Source organism: Drosophila obscura, unplaced genomic scaffold (genome assembly GCF_018151105.1).
Source record: "Drosophila obscura isolate BZ-5 IFL unplaced genomic scaffold, ASM1815110v1 contig_208, whole genome shotgun sequence".
NCBI lineage: Eukaryota > Metazoa > Arthropoda > Insecta > Diptera > Drosophilidae > Drosophila > Drosophila obscura.
In genome coordinates this window covers 2,827,726-2,847,236 of record NW_024542799.1, presented here as the reverse complement: position 1 = coordinate 2,847,236, position 19,511 = coordinate 2,827,726, and the positions used below count along the sequence as shown (strand labels likewise).

The 19,511-nt window shown below is 43.0% G+C and overlaps 1 long non-coding RNA gene across 1 annotated transcript; it reads left to right on the top strand.

Annotated features, from left to right (window-relative positions):
• Nucleotides 1-3,495: 3,495 nt before the first annotated feature.
• LOC121404498 lies at nt 3,496-18,401 on the top strand. Its single transcript, XR_005968044.1, has 3 exons — nt 3,496-3,563; nt 17,188-17,266; nt 17,875-18,401. It is a non-coding gene; the product is annotated as an uncharacterized LOC121404498 (long non-coding RNA).
• Nucleotides 18,402-19,511: the final 1,110 nt, after the last annotated feature.

The window sequence follows — 19,511 nt, the reverse complement described above, 5'->3', positions numbered from 1 at the left end:
ACCCCGAATCGAGTCTTTTCATAGAGAGACAATGAGAAGTCAACAAGCTGCTGCTGCTGCCGCTGCTGTCGTCGTCATCTTTTTATAGCCATTGGATTGGGTCTTGGCTCTTGGGTCTTGGGTCTTGGGGGTCTATCCATAACAATTAAAGACCTGCCTGACATTGATATTCCACTATGATTTTCTATGCATTTCTGTATGGATTGTGTTGTGTGTGTATGCCTCATAATTGTGTATTTTGTGGCAGTTATTATTTAAGCTTTGGGCACAGAGAAGTGGACTTTGTGGTTTGGATATTCCGTAGAAGACAAATAATAATACCGATCTCCGATACAAAATTGTATCTGTTTCTCGGTTTCAGCCTTGACTCTTTGAGCTGTCGGTTCGGATGTTGGTCTCTGTCTCTCTCTCTCTCTCTGGCTTTTGTTTGGTTATTGATTTTGAACAACAACAGCAAAAAAATGCGCAACAATGTGAAATAATTGATCACGTTCATGGTCCAATTTGGTTAGAGGGGGAAGGGGTGGTAGTGGTGAGCAGCGCGGCGGGGGGAGGGCCTGTTTTCAGGGTTGCCAAATGGCAACAATTTTGCGGGTAAATAAGTTTTCGAGAAGGCCTAAAGGGGAGGTCCAGAACTTTGACAGCAGCTTTTTGTTCGTGTGTGTGTTTTTCGCTCTCTCTCTCTCTCACTCTTTTGTGTTTCTTTCTGTTTGGTATGTTGTTTGTGTGTGTGTTTGCCTCAGCAATTAAGAGAGCTTAAAAGGAGCAACATGCATCAGCAGCAGCAGCATCTGGAGCCTCATCAATGTCTGAAACTTCATCCATGGCCCTGGGCCATACATACACATGTGTGCAAGGAAGTGGGTGGCATGTCATACTCACTCCCTCACTCTCTTTGTAGTGGGGGGGGACAGCTTCCGCCTATATGCTTCATAAACTACTACTGCTGCTGTTGCTGCTGCTTGGCCATCTTGCATTTGGCCTATAAACCGAAAGTAAGACAAACAACTGACATTGCAGCAACCAAACACTCCATGCAACAGAATGATGCACATATGAAAAGTTGTAACCGCTCTTCCTCTCTCCTACTCGCTCCCGCTCCCCCCTATCACTATCTCTCTCTTTCTTTGGCAGGCGTTGAATGTGAAAAAAAAAATTATTTGACCTACATCAAGTTTTCAAGTTGCTTATTTTGTCGTCTCTTCTTTTCTGCTGCTTGGCTCCTCTTCTTCTTGGTCTTCTCATGCTTGTTGTTGTTGCTTCTTTCTTCTTTTTTTAGTCGAAGCTTCTTCGCCATCAATGTTCATCATCATCTTTATCACCGTCATCATCATCATCATCAGATGCTTCGCTTCATTTTTCTGCCTTTTTTCTTCTTTTTTTTTTCTTTTTAAACCACAACATTTGCGGATACTCTTTGGTCAACTGCTGCAGTGTCTCCACACTCCTCTCTCTCTCCCTCTTTCTCTCTCTTTGCAGTCTCTATAACCATCTGTCTCTGTCTGTCCAGAGTTGTGTCTTTCCTCTCCGTGTCTGGATTGTTTTCAATTTTGTACAGCATTTTCATTAATTTTTCAACCTCCGATCCACCTACCTATCAACTGTCTGTGTGTCAGTGTGTCGATACATCTCGCCTTGCCCCACAGCGCCCACGCATCTAAAATATTGAAAGACTTTTGGACAGACGATGACCAGGCAAGGCGAGGCGTGTGGGTCTACGTCACAATTGACTAACTATTGCTACCCCTGTCTTGGTCTCTTTCTATCTCTGTCTCTCTATCTAAGTCACGCACTACTCCCCACTCCCCACTCCCACGTGCACAGCACACACACTTCCGATTAAAAAAATTTTTTGGTTTTACATTTTGTGGGCCTTTTTTTTTTTTTTTTTTGTCCGGTTTGCCGCGTGGTGGAAATTGCTACGAACAGAGACTCAGAGACTGGCAGAGGGAGGGGCGGCTGTCAGGGCTACTGAAAATGTTGTCACAATGAATTTGATATTTGTTACAGGGGGCAAACATTTTTTAAATGCTCAAATTGAAACTGTGGATAACGTGGGATACTGTCAGGGGTTTAATGTTTCTTCTCGCTTATTCTTTGTTGTAGATCTTTGTGTTATAGTATTACCAACTTTAAATGAGATTAAAGTATTTTTCTGTGCGCCTTTCGTTAGTTCTTTGAACCATTTTAGAGAATTTAGCAAAGAAACCAATTGAATTGTGGCAGAAAACGGAATAAATATTTTTCTTGCTCTTCAGTCATCGATTAAAATATGATCTGAGAGTAGTATCAAATCAAGCCGTAGCTTTATTTTATACAAATATATAGCTAGGGCGTGCAATCGTTATGCTTAAGTTTCAAATTAAATTTCCCTTTTCTTTGTGGCATTTACGAGCAAATATACCACAGTTTACAGTTACTTAAGTGTTTGGAGGGGCAGCAAACAGTTTCAGCTTTTAAAGTGTTTTGCCCAGCAGCATTTTCTTGGGTGGAATTTATTGTATATAGCCCGGAGACAAACGTGCAGCCACACTCTGCCACTGCCACATAGATCGCTGGCTCTTGGGTTTGGGTTTTGGGTTTGGGTGTGGGTGTATCGTATAACCAGAGAGTGCAAACCGGGGGAATGCGCTCCACTGCACACAGAGGTCCAAACAGTTTTAGCCATGTTCCGATGCAAATGGCTTGCGAAAGGCCCGAAGAGAGGGAGACAGCCAAGACAGCCAAGAGGGAAGAGAGAGGAGGCGGGGGCTTTGCCTCATGCAAATGAGCGCAAAATTAAATAATTAAACCAACGCCAGGGCAAGCAAAACGACCAGCAGACACAGAGAACAGGCATGACTCGTAGCCACTGCCACTGCAGCGCTGTGGTTTTTTTTTTTTTTTTGTTGCTGCTGTTTTGTTGCTGTTGCACAAACCCGAAACTGGCACAGCAACTTTTTCTTTGAGCCCGAGATCGGACTCGGACTCTGAGTCCGAGTCTGAGAGTCCGAGTCCGGACTTGTAACCGTTTCTTTCATATGTGGAGCGTTAATGAATTGCCATAGCCAATAGCTCTGTAACTGTAGCAGAAGTTGGAGCTTGGATTGGATGCAGTGGGGCATGTGGTGTAAGTGGCCACATTAGGGTGCCGTGCCGGTGTTACCCGCTTACCGGATGGGAACGGAATTGGAGAGACTTGCTTGCTAGGCAATTAAAAGCGGCCAATTGTCGCCTAAGTTGGCCAATGTCCCACCACAACACCACAAGCAGGCGACGAGAAAAGTCTTGCAAAATACTACAGAGAGACTACATACAACGATTGCAAATCATTAATACATATATTAACATTTAATGCTGACTGTTCCACTTGGGTGTCATTCAACCACGTGAGTGGTTCGCTCGCATGACTCACTCACCCACCACCCCACAGAAAAAAAGACAGACTTACTTTTCGCACTTGAGTGCTAAAAAAACTTCAATCTATAAACAATTTCTCTCTTTTTTTGCCTTTTCAGGTTAGTGGGCTACAACACATTTCGCTTTGGCAGCACACAAACTTTGACTTAGGTTCACGTTGAAAGGTAATTGTTTATAATTGGAATTATACAGCGAGCGAGCGAGCGAGCGAGCGATTTACTGTGAAATTTAGTTCGAGTTTTCAGTTTAAGAGACAAGCAAATTACCAACAGAATCAGCTTAAGCCACAACAACAACAACAACAACGAGACGAATGCTGTGCTAGTTTTTATGGGCTAAAGAAAAAAAGTGCCGGAAATAATTGTCTTAAGTAGTTTGAACTTTGCGCATAAAACAAGCTACAGAGTGGATGCCACCAGAGAGGGCGGGAAGTGAGGAGAGGGCGAAGCTTGAGAGACCGACCGACCGGCTAACAACTAAATGAGAGTCGCTTTCAATGTTCTTCTGTGCACAACTCGAGCAGTCCAGCACCACCACCTACCTCATTGCTCTAGGCTATAGATTGCGAGGTCAAACTAAAGAACTAAAACACATTTAACGCTTTTTGAAATGGTGCTACGAGTATTCCCACGTATAGGCCCACGTTTCAGGCCTCAAAAATGTTCGAGCTAATGAGTTATTTCTGTGGAATGTTGAAGTTTTCAAAGACCATTCCCATGTGAATTATGGCTGGGAATAAGACTTAAACAAGATCTAATGCCAAGATGTTTTAGTGATAATATATATAGATTAGGGATGCTTGTCACAAAAACTTCCTGAAATCCTCTATCCTTATGTATACAATTTTAACCAAAAATGTACCCACTTTTAGCATTTTTTTAGGTAGCCTTAGGCAGTGTTATTAGCTTAAATTAAAGAGCTCAACAATTGAATTTTAATCAAAGTATCACCCAACCCAGCTTCCTTTCTCTTAAAGATGCAACAGCACGGGGGGCAGTGCCTTCCCTATCAGAGTTATCTCTCTTTCTGATCTTTTTTTTGGGGGAAATACTCGCATTATGATAATTAGAAATGAAAGTAAAAATTGTGTTGTGTCTTTGTGCGTGGGGCCATGACCAGGCACAAAGCACATGCTCCACCATCTGCACAGGCCACTCCATGGATTGGCCATGATTGAGCAAAAATAAAACAGCAATCAAACAAAAATGTTAAAAATATAAATAAACAAATCAGACACAGAGACAGAGAGGGGGGCAATATTTTAAGAGCATTTCGAGAGCGTTCTTGAAATTTCAATTCAGTGAATTGTCGATTTTGCACAGTAGCCCCAGATACAGATACAGATAGATACATATGTACATATCTGTGTGTATGCAAAAATTTACTTATGTTCAAAGTCATAATCGATGACTCCCCTGAAAAGTGCGCAGAGCAGACCAACTTCGGGCTTCACTCACTTTCTAAAAATGATTTCAGTTCAATAACAATTTTTTCGGCTCTTGACAGATGGAAAATATTTTCGGTTTTTTGATAAATGATGTTGTGGCCCAGCATATGAAAAGTCAACCATACGAACTTAAATACCCTGTGTTTAAAGAATATAGAGAGGGTATTATAAATACGTGTAACAGACAGAAATTCCGAATTTCTGTGCCATCCACAGCTAATGCAGAACTATAGATAGTGATTATAGCAGAAATTAACTACAATTGGATAATTTTTATAGATAGAATTATCAAAACACTCGTCGAACGCTCCTTCGACAGAAACAAGCTATTATGTGGCATACCTTCGATAAATTTTTCGATCTATTTAAAGTGAGTGCTGGGTATTTTAGTGTCGACTCCAAATGTTTCCACTAGTTTGATATATTTTACATTGAAGACTGAACCCAGAGGGGGGCATCGCTGCTGCTCTATCAAAATTGATTGCCCACAATTAAAAGTTAAATATTGAAAATTAAAAAGCGAATGTCAAAAGCTGGAAAAAAACTATGGCCATACAAATTTATGCATATTTTTTTTCGAATATATATCATACTTTTTTATTGTAATAACTCGTTAATTTATTTGTAGCAATTATTAATGCAAACATGGACACAAAGAAAAAAACCAAGTAAAAATATTTATATGTATGTACATACTCGTATATATTTCGTATTTTTCATATACAATATAGAAAGCGACAATTTCATTTATTGTTTGCCGAATCTTTTTGAGACTGCTTCTGGCTTTTGCGCTTATATTTTGCATAAATCATATCCTGAACGCATTTTTTGTCGTCGAACACTATTATAATTACATTTTAATTTATGCAAATATGTGTATGAAAAATTAGCAGTAGCTACATACGTTGTTTTCCCCTATTTTCCCTCTTTTTTTGTTTGTTTGTACTTTGTGTGCCTTTTTTGTGTGAATATTTGCTTTAAATAATGACAAAGTACAAATAAAAACAAGTAAAAATAAAGCCTAACAATTTTAAAAACGTTTAGGCTTAAAAAGTTGCTAGTCAAAAAATGAAAAACGAATTGAAAAATTAATAACAAATATGGCAGGGACTAAGATAAAGGCTATTGGACAGAATGAGAGATGAATATAACGGGAAATTTTTTTTATAAATTTATAGAAATATGTGGCATTATGTTGTGACATTACACTAAGACCTCTACAAATAAAAAACATATTCCAATAGACGGGAATGCAGGATAAGTGTACTGTTTCTAGAAAAAAGGGATATTTAGGTGGATCTGTGTAATGAAAAATGTGATATAATTTTATGGAATATTCTTCCACAAAGAATCACGCCCAAAACTGAAATTGAAGAATCAAAGTAGCATGCAAAATTATCATAAAAGGTACATACTACCTCTAAAAGCAACTATAATATTATTTTTGTGCAATAAGAACTTTCCCTGGAAATCAATTGGTGTTAAATGCCACAAGCGAAAGCTCTGCTCAATCTCCTGTCGCATATGTTTGCAGAATAACGGAGGATAATAATAAAGAGACCCCACAAGCAGCAAATCCATGAAAAGGTGAAAACGTGGAAGGGCCTTCAAACCACTTGAGCCGAGCATTATTCCACTCAAGCGGCTGTCAGAGGAAGAGCAAGAGTGGGCCAACAGATTTCAGACACACACAGCAGGCAGCAGCATCAGCAGCAGCAGCATGTTGAGGCAATTGTTAAAATTCAATTTGAGGCTTCTTCCTGTTACACGTCAAAATGTGCAGAACATTTTTTTTGGCCAACAAGCTGCCAAGTGACCTTGTGGTGTGCTCAACCAGATACAGAGATACACAGACACAGATACAGATACATGAACAGGGGAAGACGAATGCGAATGCACGTATATCACAAGCGCTTATCGGAGCGGGACCATCAGAGTTGTGTGGCCGTAAAAAACGTTTTGCACTTCCGTTTGCTGTATCTCTGCTGTCAAAAAGTGCCAAAGTTCCCAACAAATTCGTATCCCAAACAGCAAACAAAGCTATCAAATGACGGCCAACACCTGCCAAACGACTCGAATTACGATTTTTGATATCATATTTCATAATCGATGCTATATACATGTATATATATACATATCCATCCGTTCGACTGTCTCAATCTGTATGGCATAAATACTCGGTACTCGGTACTCGGTATTCTGTCATTTTTGCGCACAATTAACGATGATTTTCAATAGCAACCACAGGAATCAGAGCAGGAGGCAAAGAGAGAAAAATACTCGTACATTCTGTGTCTGTCTGCCTGTCAATATGGATTTATGTTTGCCCGTCACTGTGCTCCTTCTCTCTCTCTCTCTCTTTTCCGCACTAATTGTCGTTAATGATGAAATTACGGGATGCCAGATATCCGACAATGGGATCAATAAAGTGCCAAATAGAGCGGACAAACAAAAAAGTTACGATAGATATAACCGAGTAAGAGAGACCCTGCAATCGACTTGTCAATCAAAAATATGATCAATGAGCCTCCATTTGAGCGAGTTTACTGTGTGGTGTTGTTTCGAGTGGGCGTTGGATTGGAGTGTTGTATTTTGTGTGTGGCAAGGCTATGTGTGACGCCTATAATAGAGTTTTGTAATGCAAATCACTTTCAGTTTTTCAATTCCCTCTCGAAATAGTTGAGGCCTCGAAATGGTGCGTAAGAGAGAGAGAGAGAGAAACAGCAAGAGAACTGAATCAATATTGTGTGTTTGTAAAGCCAGGAAATAAGGTTAATGTAATTATAAGCGCATAAGCAATCAGTGGATTAGTCACTCAGTCGCCTCAGTGAAAATAGTGGGCGGAATGAAAGAGAAGGCAAAATAGAGTTGGTTGTTATCTTACATTTACAGCCGGAACTCAATTATGCATGCAGTTGAATTCGATTCCCCTCTCTTTACATTCGATCAACTGTTTGTGTGGATGTTCCTTTCTCACGCTCTCTTCTAGTAGATTAACCATACGCATGCACTCTCTTTTTTTTATTTTTGAGTCCACCCACATATCATCCTAGAACTCTCTCCTTCCCACGCACTCTCTTTTCTTCCTTCAACTACTCCTACCAATAGATATCTCTTTCCTACGCACTCTCTTCCCCCTGCACTAGCTTTCAGTGGGAGAAACATGCCTAGCGGAATTTTGAGAGCAAGAAACGGCTACATAACCTCTCGTGTACTCCTTCTCTGTCTGTTCAAAGATTCAGAGTCGTGTCGTTATTTTTCGCATTTCTGATACAGCTCGAATCGGTTTGAACCAGTTCTGAGTCATCCGACCGGCTTTTGGCAAATATTTTTTTATGGCTAGGCTGCACGCGTCGCTCAATTTAATTGCTGTTGACTAAAAAAAAAGAATGCAAAAAATTTAAATTTTTTTATAAAATTTACATTGCTCCCTTCCCAACACTTCCCGCTCCACTCTCGCCCCGTGTGCGTGTCTCTCTGTTTGCATTTGTTGTTTTCGCTTTCAGCTTTGTTTCGCTTAATGTGTTCTGGCGTTGTTGTTGGTTAAGATTTATTTAAATGCATTAAACTTTAGAGGTCAACTTCCTTTCACTGGCGACGACGAACGACAGCGACAGCGACACCGATACCGACGACGACGTGGCGTTGGCAGAGCAGAGCGAGCACGAGATAACGGCCTCCGTCTCGTCTCCAGTCTCCGTTTGCATCTCCTCCTTCATGACCAGGTCCATACCGTTCATGAAATATGTACGAACAAGTAATGGCCCTAGAACTGCTGGGCACTGCGACCATTAAAATACCCTTTAATTTGGGGTTTTTTATTTAAATGAAAGAGAAAAGGATCTATAAATATAAATCAATTTGCATTGCTGTACTTCTGGCTGTTAAATATGGGATCTTCGATCCCCCCACTTTGTGCTACCCGCAGGCTGGTTATGCCCCCGTTGCTACTACTGTTGCCCCGTACCAATATACTCAAAATCAGCCACAAAATGTCACATGTGACAAGTTGTTGGTTGTTTTTCAATGTCGTTGTGTCCGTTGAGCCTTTTTTGTTTTGTTTTGTTTTTGCGAACTTGCGAGTTGCTTCAGCATATTTTTGCATTCCTTTCAACATGATGTTGCTGCTGTAACCGTAATTTTCCATCCATATGACCTGCCCGAAAATTATTGAATGTGTAGCAGAATAAAACGCTCATCTGGAGGTTCATTTAAATTGAAATCCTCAACATCAGAACCCGACAACCCGAGCACAATGAGGGCAGGGTGTGTGTGTGTGGAGGGGAGGTATGGTATCCTCTCCACACATATTTACATTGTCGTTGTCAATTTTATGACTGGGGAGAAAGGAAAAAGAAAAAGGAAGCCCAGTGAATGAAACGAAAAGAAAAGAAAGTGAACAAGGAAGCATGTCAAAAAGTAACTGCATAAAAGTTCCTTGTAAATTTAATAAACTTTTATAGATGTGTCTGAAGGGAAAGAAGCGGGCGGGGGGTGTGGGAGCAAGCGTTGAAGCAGCAGCTGCCGTTAATGCGTGTGTGTGTGTGTGTTTGTGTGAGTCCTTGTTGCCCCTAACCAATATTGTTGTTGCCCTATGCTGACTGCTGCCTCGGCATCGAGTGATTGCTCCATGGGGTGCACTTTGGCGTTGCCAGCCATGACAAAAAAAAAAAAACACAACACACACACCAAAATCAAGTGAAGAGTAGCGTCGCGAAAGGAATGGGGAAAGTCGGTGGGAGCAAACAGGAGAGTAGGTGAGTGAAGAAGAGTCAGCGGAGCAGAGGAACGTGACGACGGCTGCTAGAATGAGCAGGGGGCAAGGTGTGTGTTTTTATAAGGTGAGGCATTGAGAAAGATTGCTCTGGTGATAGTTGTTTAGTTTTTGCATGCGATCTTGGTTGAGAGAGACAAAGAGCGCAAGAGAGAGCGGCAAGGCAAAGAGGTAATGCCTTACCTCACCTTAAGCAGGAGTATCGCAGAGCAGCCGACGGAGTGCAAAGGAGAGCGGAGTACATGACTGCAGAAGAGCTTTCGAGCAAAAGAGCGGGCTGAAGGGCAAAAGCGAACACGCTCAGCTCACACAAAAAATAAACTTTTATTGTATCCGCATTTCAGTGTCACACGACGACATTTAGCTTTTCTTTCGTTTTGCCTCTCCTTTTCTTTTGTGTGTCTTTCTCCTTTGCTCTGCAGACAGCCGCCACTCTCTCTCTCTTTCAGTTTTCGTTTCAGTTTCAGTTCAACTTTTGCCAGAGATTGATACTTGCGGCGAAAGTGATTTATAGACTGGCCTTCACTTCCTCACGCTCTCTTACACCACACCCCACCCCACCCCACCTCTTGCTCTGGCTACGCTCCTACGCAACCGAAAGATCCATGACGTAAATTGAGCCAAATGTCTGGCTCATGACAATTTGATAATAAAGCTGTCAGCTGTTCTGGGTTCTTCCTGAACATGGGAGCTGTTGTTGTTGTTGTTGTTGCTGTAGATGCAACATCCTTGGAATGCGCTATGCCACACAGTTCAAAGGGCATTCACAAGTTCCCCCCGTTTCACTGACAGACAAAAACTAAATGTGCAACGCTTTTTGGTTCGTTCCGCACATATGTGACCCTCCGTAATGCAATGTGCTCCTCCAGATATTGATATTGTCTTTTGGCTATAAAAATAATAAATTACATGAGATGAGAGTGTGGGGGGAATTGAACCTTCAGTGGAAACAATAAAAATTCAACTAAAATAGAAACGAATATGCAAATACCCTTTAAGGGGGATAACCCATTGCTATGGCAGAAAGATGCAATTTTACAGAAATCCGAATGATCGTATTTCACAATAAATCACCAAATATTTAAATAAATATTAAATAAATAAATAAATTAGAATTATAAATCGAATAAATATTAAATATTTAAATAAATATTCACCATAGAATTGTTTGGAATATGGATCTACACAGACTTTTAAAGCTGGAGAATTTATGGGGGAATTATCTTGGGAAATTCAAAAGTTAAATCATTACTGATCATGATAACCATACAATATGGTGATGCAATCCAGATATCTTCGACTTAAGTGTTCTCTTTATCAAATAGAAAGTTTCATACAGATATCATTGAAATGGAAAGACTTTCAGAGACTATCGACGGCTCATTCCTATGGACAGACACATGGGAACTACTTTATATAACGTCTGAAAGAAAACCCTCTTCCCTCGTTGCCTGCCAAACTCTTTGGTTGAATCTACAATACCCCTCATCTACTTGCCCCAAAAAAGGGTACACAAATAGCTGCACTCGTACTCGTAACTACACGCAACAACAACAACAAAAGGCTACAATATCCAATGGTGCAATTGTTGCAAATGCCACAGCTAAAAGGAGCGAAACTGAAACCAGTTTGCCTTTGTGTCCGCCACAACAGCAGATCCCAGGCTTCCAGTAACGGTTGAGATGGGGCTTACGGGGGTGGCAGCCACCAAGTGGCTGCAGGGGGGGTGCCAGTGTGGCAGGGGGAGACCTCTATACTAATGTAATGCAAAATTATCGTGGCCATTGTGTGCGGCGTCGGTGGCGGCAGCGGCAAAGGCAAAACGAATGCAGTGCAACAAACAAAAATGACCCAAACGCAAAAAACTCGACCAGCAAAAAAAAAAAAAACAAAAAAAAAGCCCAAGCCAAGAAAACACAGCAGAGTGCAACAAAAAGCGACAGGCAGCAAGAGATGTTGTTGCTTCGTTTCCACGGGCAATTGAAAGCTAAAATTGCATTTTGTGACTGCAGCAGCAGCAGCAGTCATAGTGGAAGAAGTGGAATGCAGAGGGGAAAGCCTTAAGAAGCTGCACTGTAAATACAGTAAAATAACCCGCAGGCGAACACCCAAAGGGAGGATAATTGCTTCTACAACAAAACTCTTAGAAGATATGGAAGAACATGGATAAGAAAGCCACAGAAATGAAATTCTAACTTTTACACGTAGGAACCTTCTTCTGCCAAAGTTTATGCCGGAAGCTCCTCCAATCAATGATCGTTAATGGACCATTTGCACATACAAGATCTCCCACTGCTTTAAACAGATCAAAGCTTAGGCAAAATCTATGATCTCTGCTGCAGCAGTAGATGTCCGTTAACCAGAGATTTTACGTTACCCATCGGTGGGGGGGGGGTTATATTTTTTTTCTTGCTGCTGCCGCTGCTGCTGCTGCGCTTCTGGGCCTTGGATTGTGGCATCTCCAGTGGCGGCGGCTGCTGCTGCTTTCTGTGCTTCGTATTGAGTTACCTCCCCGGTTTTGTGTGGCTGGCTGGCCTTCTGCTGTTGGAGAATGGCATTATAACTGGAGCCATGCAATTTGCATAGTACCCCTGTAGAGTGTAGAGGGGTTTTCTAAAGGATGGGGAGGGGGCTTCACGTACATATAAATCAATCGAAAAATTGTTGGATTTTTATTCTATATTTCTTTTCATTCCATCAAAATTTTCTTGTTAAGTCTATGGGAGATTTTTTATTTATATTTCGCGTAGAAGCTCTTGTCCTGCCCGTTGCTGTTGTTGCATGCTGCACATGATGATTCATACCAAACAATCCGCGAAAGTCCTGTGCCTGTCGCTGTAGCTTTTGTCGCCTTTTGTTGGGCTTCGGGCCGGGCCGGTCCGATCCGGTTCGGTCTGGTCCGTCCTCAAATTGCTGCCAATTTGTTTGTGGCTGGGCTAGGCTAGGCTGCTGCTGCTACCCATTTTTGGGTCGTTTCTTTGCCACTGTCCATCTAGGGGTTTTCAGTTTTTTATGTCCATTGCCCATTGGCTTTGCCATTGCCATTGCATTTTGTATGTACGAGATGGGATGCTGCTGTTGCAGGGCTCTTCTCTGGCTCCTGGATTGGGGGGCTCTGCCTGTCGCTGTCGTTGTCATTTGAGGTCAGTTTTAAATGGTTTCCTGTCAGTTGTGGTCTTTGGTTTACCAGAAAACGGGGCAACAGCAGCAGAGCAGCAGCAGCACCACCACCACCACCACCAGAAGTTGCACACAAAAATATTCAATAAAGTATTTATTCATATTCCCTGCCGGTGCTGGAATTTTTTTTTGTTTTTTCTGTTGACTTTTTCAACTGTCTGCGGCCATAACTCTTTCCAGTTATCATCGATGATGACGATGATGATGGCGTTTTCCATAATAATTTTCCAAACAATTTTTGCAGTTAAACCGTTTGGCTGTTGCACGCTCCAGTTGCACAAAAGACATCTTGTGGCCTCCAAAAATTAAAAAAAAAACAACGACGCATAATTAAGCGCATTTTCTGCCAGTGGCATGAAAATGAACACCTCAAGGTGTTGCTGCAGTGTTTCAGCTGGAAAAGCTGCATTGAATTCAATACGACAGACGGTCACAAAGGAGATTGCATCGTGCCACGGCTGCTGTAGCTGCGGCTGCTACTCATTTACGTTTTATTTTATGCCACAAAAAAATGCCAAAAGAATTGCAACACCGAGAGCTGTGATGCTTGCCACTGAATGTGACTCTGAGTCCGCTGCTGCTGCTTGCCACTGAATGTGACTCTGACTGTGACTGTGAGACGCTGGCTGACTGACTGACTGGCGGTGGCGAATGTGACACCCCACACCAGCACCAGCACGAGGCGAAGCGGACTAGCTCAAGTGGAAATGCAACAGCAGAAGCCCTATGCATTTTGTGCCACTCGCTTTTCTTGGTATGGTTTTGTTTTTTTTGTTTTGTCTTTTTTGGGGCCAGGCACTTGAACATGATAGGAGCGCTTGGCCAAGAAGTCACTGATGGCAGCGGCGGCAGCCAAGTGGCAGCAGCGGAGTTTTGTGGCAGCCAAACACGTAAGTGGCACATGCGCGGCGTAAAATTGCAAATGCCAGTAGCAGCAGCAACAGCAGCAGCAGCAGCGTTAATAATACGCCTGTCTAGAGGTAGAGCCAGAGAACCCCAAACCCAAAATCCAAAACCATAGAGCTCTTGACTTTTGTCTGTTCTGGACGGCCGTGCCGTGCCCCGTCCCGTCCCATGTGGCGTATGCGTATTGCTGCCCAGACATGTGACATGGCGCCCCCATCCCTACATCCCTGCACCTGCACCTACCCTACTGTTAGATCCACTGGAATATTAAGCTCTTCTTTCGGGTCAGGGCCATCCATGCAGTGAGCAGCGAGAGGAGTACGAGGACCCTCCTGAGCATTCATTGATTTTTGATTGATGGCAAAGCAATTATCGAATTGTCTGTAGGCGGGGGGAATATTTTCCAATGATTTTTCAGTCGATGGTTTGAGGACTTTAAAGAGAGCTTAAGAGATCTAAGAGAATATAATGAAAGCTTATGCATAGACTGGGTGGGAAATATGAAGTTAAATTAACTTCACAGCACTGAAGCTTAGATACACTTGCAGTTTGAGATAATTTATGGGACTATTTAGCATTTAAAATATGGAAATTAATTTATATTTATTTAATGGAATCTTCTATTCTTCCATCTTCATTTATACATTGTAAATCAGAAATTAAATAAGTGCTTTTTTTTGTAGATATAATTATCAAAAAGTATAATTTAGATCCATTTGAATTCTGAATGTAATTATCCGGCAGAATCAAAGAGTGAGAGTGAGATTTCATTCATTTTGTATGATGTCATGTAATAGCACCTCTTGCTGCTCCGCTTTCACTCTCAATCTGCTTCTGCTTCTGTTCCGCTTGCCGCTTCCTTCATTTTATTGCTCCTGCTGCTCCTCTCTCTCTCTAACTCGTTCTCTACGATGATTAATCAATATTCCTTTCAAAGTGATATCCTTCTGGCCGGACGCCTCCACGTGGCAGCTAATGTTGCGAGATCTTAATGGTCTGCCGCTGACAGGATGGGGCACGGTAACGGGAATGGGAATGGGAACGGGAACAGGGCCAAGGCCTCGTTATGTCACTGGTCCGAAGAGCATAAACAGAATGACATGGCAGCCAATTAATGTCCTACCATGTCATGGGTTTGCACTGTGTGCACTTCTTCCTGGGTGCCACACTCTGTGGCCCCCCTCCCCCGTTCCATCTGCTAGAGGTCTGCTTCCCCTCCTCTTTTGATCATCGCCTTCTTCTGTGGCAAATGGGCAATTTGTTGTCGTTTATATAAGGCGCATTCTGTGCATTTTCATTGTTATTATTGCGCCTGTCCCTGGCCCTGTCCCTGGCTCTCACTCTGTCCCATTCTCTGTCTCTTTCCCTGTCCCATTATGCATCTCTATCTCTTTCCTTTCCTCATTCTCTGTCTCTTTCCCTGCCTCATTCTGTGTCTCTTTCTGTGGCTACTGCTATCTTTCTTACACTTCCTGCCACTGCCACTTGTGCCTCGTTTTGCAGTTGTGTATATTAATTCTGATGCTGCACATTTACATGCAAAGCGGCATTTGTAATTTGTGGACTCCTCTTGTGCCTTGCCTGCCGCCTCATGCCTCCTCATGCCTGTGCTGTGCCCCATTCTGTGGGAGTCATTCCGTAATTGAGTTCACGTCATGCTGCCTGTCGATGGGTTGGCTGGGCGTCGCTCTTTCTCTCTGCTGCAACCCCTCTCACTCTACCGTGAAAACTTTGATGAGCGTTGCACTTAAAATAATGTTGCATTAAACCTAACTCCCCCCCAAAAAAAAACAACGCGGAATATACCCTTTGGGGGCTAGCTTAGCGCCGGAGGCAGCGTGAAAATACAGGAGAAAAAAAAAGATTTCTATAAATCCGCACTTATTCCCAAAACAATAAAACGCGCAACAATTGCGACCATTTGGTCTTAACTGGGCAACAAAGGGGGATGGAAAGAGATGTGGCACATGCAGCAGTTAAGGGGCGGGGAGCGGAGGACTGTCTGTGGGGCAGCAACAGCAGCAGCAGCTACTATCCCCCATATTAGGGAATGCCATAATTCAGCTGAGACGACGGCAACCAGAGCCGAAAGAGAGGCAGGCTCTCCACAGCTACAGTCCACAGTCTACAGTCCTCCTGCTAAGCCTCCACTCTTGTAGTCATTTGCCTGGGACCCAGCGGCAGTGGCAGTGGCAGCAGCAACAGTGGCATGCAACAGCAGTATGTATGCCAACAATTTAGACAACTTCGTTGGCGAGCGAGCAGCGCGCGCTCTCCGTTGGCTAAATTATCAAAATAAAAAAAAATAAAGAAGGAAATTGTGGGGGGGGGGGGGAACCCCGAAACAAGACAAAAGGAAGCGATAACTTGCAACGGACCTGGGGTGGGGCTAGTTTTTGGAGGCGTGGGCGTGTTGCACACATACACACACACACACACACACAAATACAATAAAACTTATTTACGAGTCACTACGGGGCACGGCGGACTGGGTCCAGGGCTCCAACGTAGTTCATTGTAATGCACTTAAGGGGGTGTGGGGGAGGAAGAAGAACCTCCCAGGGGTGGGGGGAGGGCAAGATGAGCGCAAATGATATGCAAAAATGAGGCAAGAGCCAGAAGGGGAGACAGAGAGGCAGTTGAACGTTTTGGTTAAAGGGTAAATGAGTGCGCAGCATGCGGCAGGCAGGCAGGCAGGCAGGCAGGCAGGCAGGCTGGCACATGAATGAAAGCGCCCAGAAAGAAGGCCAACCAAACCAAGAGGCGAGGGATGGCAGTGGCAGAGGTTCCTGGGTAATATAAATGAAAGCAACAAGGGGCAAGCCCCAAAGAGCAGCAACAATAATAACACAGCAGGCAGACAGCAGACACAGCAGACGGCAGACAAGGGCACACCGAACACTGAAAGATATTAAAAACAGTGGAAATTTTATGACAGGGAAATTATCAACAGAAATTCCTCCACTCACAGGAAATTGCATGCAGTGTTTTTTGTATTTTTTATGTGAAGATTACAAGTTCAACATTAATTAGAAATACTATTAGATGTTTATGCATATAAAACGGGATCGACGGGAGAGTTTTCTAGGAAACAGAAAGAACAGAACTTTATTTTATGTTCAATGATCGCACAGAACTGATTGCGCTGCTCGTCGGCACAAAACCAAGCAGAGAAGAGAGCGGACAAGCGGCGCGCTCTCGAACAGTGACAGTCTGTAGGTCTGCAGTCTGCAGAACGAGATAGCGAGATCCTAGGCTATAGATTGGATATTTTACGGAAATTTTTAAAGTTACGAAAAGAGAATCAAAGAATAGCAAAGGAAAACTAAGAGAAAAATTTGCTGAAAACTTTACACAATATATCCTGCCGTATTATACCGTTCAGATATGCCTAAACTATATAAATTACGATTTAATATCTCAGTAAAACAAACCCAACTCACCTCCAACCTTCTTTCTCTCTCTTTCACTCTTCTTGCAGACACTAAAAGTGGAACAAAACGATTGCAGCACGCACTGCCGGAGGCAATTTCCTCCCGCCGCCACCGCCGCATTTCCTGGTAAGCAAGTCCATTCCGTTGCTAATGAGTCCGCGGCCACGCCTCTTTAAGTTTTAATAAGTGCGCGCGTCCTCCCCATTACGCATACGCCCCATTAGCGATGGGTCTCAATTTTTGCTCAGTGTAGGAGTGCAGGAGTTAAGGCTGCAAGAGGGCAGTTTCCAGCAGAAGGAAAAGGAGTAGCAGTAGCAGCAGGAGTAGGAGTAGGAGTACGTCCTACGTGTGGCATCGCCACGTCACAGTACGTAAAGTTCTCAGTAGTCGGTGAAATTGCGCGTCTTGTTTATTGTTGGTGTTGCTGTGATGCTGGTCCTCATGCTCCTGCTGCCCTCTCTGCCTTCTGGTCCTGCCTGCCCCCATGATGTTGCCTTTATTATGGCTCTTTATTGTCGACTCATGCTGCAGGGAAATTGTGTGAACTGTGAGGACGCGCGCTGTTGCAGTAGCGGCAACCAGCAAGCAGCATCTTCACCCACAAACTCCTGACATTCCCCCCGCCCGTTGCACGTTCCACTCCCTGGGCTACGATATTTATGGCCTGCAATACTTTGTACGATTATTTATGCCTTCTTTTCGTTTCGTTTCGTTTCGTTTCGTTTGTTTGTCAGCCATATGAGAAGAATGGACTCTTACTCTTGCTCTTGCTCTCGATCCATTCCACCTCTTCTCCTTCATGTCCTTCATGCACATGCAAAATTATGCCAAAGAAGGAGGAGTCGACGGTGGTGATGCCAAGGCTCATTAAAATGTATGCCAAACCGAAAAAAAGGTAGAGGAGAGGAAAGAAAGTGAAAGAAAACAATATGCATATCGCTGGCAAGGACATTGTGTGTGTTTGTGTGTGCGCTGCTGGAGTGGAGGTGGGTTACCAGGGGCGTAATCGTGCGTGTAATAAACGATAATCCATTATATATCAATTTTTATCGCACTCGAGGAAAGGACTAAGAGCATTGTCGTGTGGGGTATCATTTATGGCCTTGACAGGGGGGCCAAAAGCTGCTGTCCACTTGAAGGGAGAAAGGCGGCAAAGTGCCGCAATGAAGTTTCTCCGCTGCATTCAACCTTGGTAGAAGCTTAATTCTGATTCAGTATGGATTTATGTAGATATTTATGGGGATGGGGGTTATGTAGCGATATGTATGGGAAAACTATAATTTTGAAGCAATTAAAGGAGCAGTTGAAGGAGAGGTTTAAGACATAGGCATAAGCAGAGAATTGGACAGGAAATGGATAACTGGACTGATTATTTTCTATGACGTTGAAAGGAAGCTAAGATATGTAATGATTATTTTCTAATTTATTATTTTTTAGAAGAAAAAATCACTTTGTCTAATTCACTTCATAGAATATACAACTTCTACACGATTTCGACCCTGATTCAGCGTATCTCACAGCCTATTTAGCACTTATAGATTAGATTGTCACTATACATACATATGTAAACAGTTAATAGTGAACCTAATTAACCTAATGAATTCAGCCTGATCATCTGCATTGTAACCCCGTTCCATTAATTCGGAGTACGCCCTCCATTAAAAAGTAAATTAACCGCAATTCCATTTGCACTCATTAGCCGCTAATCAGAGATATGAGCAAAGAGAGACAGAGAGAGAGAGAGAGAGAGAGACAGCAACATACACACCAGCCCCCCCAATCAATTCACCGCCCACCTGCTGCTGCTGCTGATGACCGCAGAACCTACACACAAAAACCTATACACGGAACTGTAACTGTAACAAACCCGAAAATCAGTTTAACGGTAATGCGTCACGCCAAATCGCAGTTAGAAGAGGGAGTTCCAGTTCCAGTTCTAGATTCTAGGGCCATGTGCCGAAAATTCCACAGTCGAAAACTTTTGACAGTAACTGTAAATGGCAAGCGGTGGGTACGGGGGTTTTTTTTTTGCCTCCGGCTACTAATTAGCAGCCACAAAAATTGACGCATCATCATCCTGTCGTACCATCATCGAAATTATCATCATCATCATCATCATGATGGTCGTGGGCAGAGCAGCCCGCCAATACATAGACACTCCGCCCCATACACTGTATCGGTCGTCATTATAGCGCCTCGTTTAGAGAAGTTTCTCTCTCCACCCCCTCACCACGCGGCCGCTGGCTGCGGTTAATTAGGAAGCAATATTTAACGTTAATGCGAAATAAATCGCAGAAGCGTACAAAAAGTCGATGACTGAAGAAAAAGTGGTGGGAGGAGCTAGTATAAGAAGTAGGTGGAGGAGGAAAAG